A 4,854-nucleotide genomic window follows, 5' to 3' on the forward strand; every position below is an offset into this window, starting at 1 on the left:
CCCTCCGCCCCCCGCCGCCGCTGCCGCCGCCGGGCCTTGGCGCGCGCTCCCCGCGCTCCCCCGTCACGTGACATGCCGCTCCTCGTTTCTCCCTGCCCCAGCCACGGAGAACGCAGGAAGCTCCCCCACCCCCGCAAACAAAACGAAACAAACCAAAACCCCAAAACCCGGCGTATCCACCGTCCTCAAAGAGCGACGTCCGCGCGGGCGGACCCAGCCCTAGGGCGGCGGCCAGAGTCGAGACTGACGATCTGGGCCCGGTTCCCGGTGGGTGGGGGAGGGGAAGGCGGAGGCGAACGGCTGCAAGCGGTCACGTGATCCCGGCTCCTCCAAGATGGCGGCTGCCGCGAGGACGCGATAGGCAGGCGCTCTCGCGAGACCTGGCTCTTCTCGAGGCATCATGGGAGGGGCCTGAGGCGGGGACACCGCGGCGATGACGCCGCGGCGCGGGCAGTGCGCAGGCGCATCTCGTGTCCGCGCGGGGGAGGCCGCGCCCGCGCGCATGCGCGTCGGGTATCCGCCCGAGGCGGAGGCCGCGGCGTTGGCTGCGGTCGGGTGCTGAGCTGAGCTGAGCTGAGCTGAGCGGGCGGGCTGGGCGCGGTGCTCGGCCTCCTGGGGCTGCCGGCCTGAGGAGAAGTGAGGCTGTCTAGGTCTCTCCCCGCCCCTGCTGCCGCTGGTGAACGCGTCTCCCTTCAGGCGGCCCTTCGGTTCCATCCCGCTGCGGTTGGCACTGGTGTTCCTGTGGAGCCGGGCCCGGGCGCCTCCGAGTCAGGGCACGCTCAGGCGGCTTCGTAGGACTCTACTCTGGCGGGGTCGGTGCCGCCCCGTCTTGGGGATATATACAGTCCCCCCCTTCCCTGTGCCCTCCCTGTCGCACGCCTCCGGTGTTTCCGTCCCTTACAGGAGCTTCCCGGACTGCCCTAGGAGAATGAGGGGTGACAGCGGTGCTATGCGGAGGGCCTTCCCTGCTGACCAGCCTGGAAAGGCCCCACCCGTGGGGATGTGCTGGCACATGAGTTTTCCCTTGCAAGTATTTTACAAGCTGCTAATGCGATTTTTTTTGCTGCAAAGAGCTAACTATGCTTGAAAACCTGATGACTACTTAAGCTGGTTTCACATTTGGAGAGATCTTTTTAGCACCTGAGGCCCTCAGACTGACAGATGCTGGCTAAAAGAGACAGTCTTCCGTTAAAACATTTTCCCAGTTGTGTAAGAATACAAAAAATTTTAAGAGCTTTAACATAAAATTGAAGCAGACATTTAAGTGTGGGCAGTCATGAAATCTGCTAAAATGTCCAGTACTGGTCATTCAATTTTATACAAGCTTGCTTATTTTAAGACAAACTTAATGAGGATTAAAATAACCAATAAAGGATTAGACAGATTTAGGCTAAGCTATTTAAAGACAAAGCAATGTTAATTAAACTGACTTAAGTAATTCAGATTAATCAGCGATGGCTCAGACACTAAATGGAGAAAAAGACAACAGAAGTCCAGCCAGAGATGAGAAGAACAATTTAAATGGCAGCTCATACCTTGATTATTGCCCTCTACACACTTCAAATAAAGGCATGATGAAGTACAGTCCACATGCGGTGTATCTAACATTAAAGGCATCTAAGCAGCTCCCTACAATCACGGCGAGAAAGTGACGTTTTTGATGTCTTGAGTTGAAAAGATAGTTATCCGTCAGGCCTGTGAGCAGAGTTTATGATCATCCTCGACTGGGAGAGGTGAGTAATCCCACTGATGGCAATGATGCTTCCTATTGGCGTGAAATTAGCACGGGCAGAATTATCTGCAGGATGCTGTTTCCGTAGGATTTTCCTCGTAATTTAAGGATCTCACTGAATGCCCTTTTTGGTCAGAGATGATCTTTTTTATCATTAGTAGATGCTGTTCTGAAAGTAATTGTATTTTATAATCTATGAAAGTAGTTAGCACCTACTGGCATTTTACTATATAACTTTATAAAATAATGTTGCTTAATGTAACACTCAAGAGTTACCCTTAGGGCATTGTTTTTACTTGCTTTCTAACGGAGAGGTACAGTGGCTGAAACACAAATTGTCGGGATTTCATCTTGTGAATAAGTAATTTGTGTAAATGTTGTGATATTTATTTAATTGCAAATATGACAGATGCTGTGTGAGAACTACAGCCAGAGCTTGCTCTTAGGTGGAAATATTTCACAAGCATCTTGTTGGTATATTTGAAAGCGATTGAATTTTTGAATTCAAAGGTAACCGGTCCTAAAAAAATAAGTTGTTTTTTTTTACACTGGGTGAAGTGTTAATTTAGACTGAAGGTATTTACTCTGAAGATTTTCTTTCCTTCCTGAGCAAATCCAACGCCTTGCTCATTTAATTTTTCATCCCTTCCCCCACAGAACAGTTTCACGTTGCCGCATTACACGTAGCGCTCTCAGGAGCTGCCCTTAGAGCATACTACGGGAGATAATATTTAGGTCACTGGGTTTTAAAGCTGGTGCTGGCGGGAGTCGTGCTGCTCCCTCTGGACTACGGGAGTCGGCCGGCACTTTCCCATCAGCTGTGTATCCTGAGTCACGGTGAGGGGCGGTTGCAGACAGACGCGTCCTATTTTGGGCTATAGCCTTACGTGCGGTAACCTTTTAACTTCCCCTCGGTACTGGCTTTTTGGCCATAACTCCCTGAGGAGAGCTCGGGGGGGTAAAATCAGCGTATTTTGTTAATTAGTAGCGTGATCCCACCGTGCTGAGAGCAGAGGCCCGTTAGAGATGACGTTGTTTTCTTTGTTGCTTTGGGGAAGGTAATTACTTAGCTTGCTTTGCCCTCTAGTGGCGGCCCACACAGCTTCAGTGCAAACTCTGTTGCTTTGTTTAATATACGTATATAAAATGAATATTAAAAATATCCAACCCCCAAAAGCTGAGCAAAACTACAGTAAAGGTGTTTCCAGAGCTTTCCCAAGACATTAGGAACAGGGTTCCTCGCTTACCACAAGGAGGAAATCATCTTTAGTGATTTATGAAGAGTGTTTTCCAGTCACATCCTAGCTGTATGAAAAGAACAGTGTGAATTGGGGTGGAAAAATCAGACCCGTGTCTGCCAAGGGCTCCGGTGCTCTTCTGGAGAGCTTGGTATACCTGCCTTAACAGAGAAGTTCATCAACATGACGCCCAGCTGACATTGGCTGGCTGCAGCCTTGTGTCCGATGGAGTTTACAGGAAAACACCTAGTGCATTTTGGTTGCCCTTCTGTGAAATGCATGTGCCTTGTTAGTGAAGACACAGACATAATAAATGATGGTGACAATGCAGGGCTGGGTTTCTTTGGCCTTTTCTCGAAGTGCCTGGTTATGCAGAGGACTGTTGCAAAATGAGGAGAGGGTAGGCTGAATCACCGTGCTGCCTTCTGGTATCTCCTCTGCAGTCACGCCGCATTCGTGTCTTGTCCGGGAGGGATGCAGCCGTCCCTTCTGGGTGTTTCTGGCTGAAGTTGATAGTGCGTTGGTGTTTTTTTTTCTGTTGTTCTTCTTAAGGACAGAGATAGTTTTCAGTTGTACCGCCATCCCGTACTGGCCAATTGTGTCGCTGTAGGAATGCCCGCAGGACAAGCAGCGGCCTTTGGCTGCAGATGAGCCGTGGGTGGGAAGCTTTCCCCTGTGACGACAGCTCACGTACTATGGGACCCTATCCTGAGCGCACACAGGCGGCTGTTGTTAGATAAGCCCGAAAAGGGCCAACGCAGATAAGAAGAAAGACTAGTCATACGTTGTTGTTCAATATAATTGACCAAAGAGGCCCTGTGTGGTCATTTCCTAACTTCCATGATGACATCCACTAGCAAAGAAGAAACCCGCAGCATTGCCCGACCTGCATGCCCTTGTTGCTGCTTTACTCTTTGCAATCGTACTTTCCCGATTCTGAAGTGTATGCACTGCACCTGTCGTGAGCTCCTGATCAAGGCGTCGATGCTGAAGGCTGCTCACGCTTTCCTGGGGACGGCTCTGTAGTGGTGCCATGTCTTAGCTGCCCTTGTTACGGAACAGGGGGTTGCACGGGACAGGTTTTGACGCTCAAGCCCAATACTTGAGTAGTATCTGTTCTCCAGGCAAGCTTTGAGGATGGAATTCATGGACTTAAATTTCAAGCAGGGAGATTGAAGCTAGACATGGCATAGAGCAGCCCGATAATTTCGCAAAGCAGAGCTTTACAGCCCCGTTAGGATTAGGGGTCCCCGCTGTGCGGTGGCTGTGCGCACCCGCGGCCGGGGAGGCCGGAGCGGAGATCCATCTGCTCCGCGACGAGCTGCGGGAGGGAGGAGGCATCGACGGGACGGCGCTGGGTGATGCCGATGCGCCGCGAGACCGGCCGGGAGGGGGGGTACGTCTCACCGACACCCCCGCCCCCCCCCCCGCGGCGCCCTTCGCCGCTCCGCGGGGCACGGACGGGCCGGCGGGGGCCCGCTCCCAGCGGGGCGTCCTACCCACGTGGCGGGGCCCTGCCGCGGAAGGGGCGTTCCTTCCCGGGCCGCCAATCAGAGCGCCGGTTGCCCTTCGCACGGGCCAATCAGCGTCCAGGGAACGCACATTTAAACCCTGTTCCCAGGAGCTGCCACCACCCCTGTGTGACAGGGAGAGGGCGGGGTGCGGCTCTGCGCGCCAATCGGGGGCGCGGAAGCGGTTATCGGCACGCGGTTAAGCCAATGGGGTTGCGGAGGGGAGCGCGGCGTCTCCCTGCGGAGCGTTTGGATTCGGCGGGGGAGCTCCTCGGGGACCGTCGGGGCAGCCCGGCCGCGGGGGGCTCCTGGGCGCCGGGCCGCGCCGCCGCGGTCATGGCTAAAGGTGCGCGGGCGTGGCGGGGGGGGCGGG

Source organism: Haliaeetus leucocephalus, unplaced genomic scaffold (assembly GCF_000737465.1).
Source record: "Haliaeetus leucocephalus isolate CR32 unplaced genomic scaffold, Haliaeetus_leucocephalus-4.0 Scaffold840, whole genome shotgun sequence".
Classification (NCBI taxonomy): domain Eukaryota; kingdom Metazoa; phylum Chordata; class Aves; order Accipitriformes; family Accipitridae; genus Haliaeetus; species Haliaeetus leucocephalus.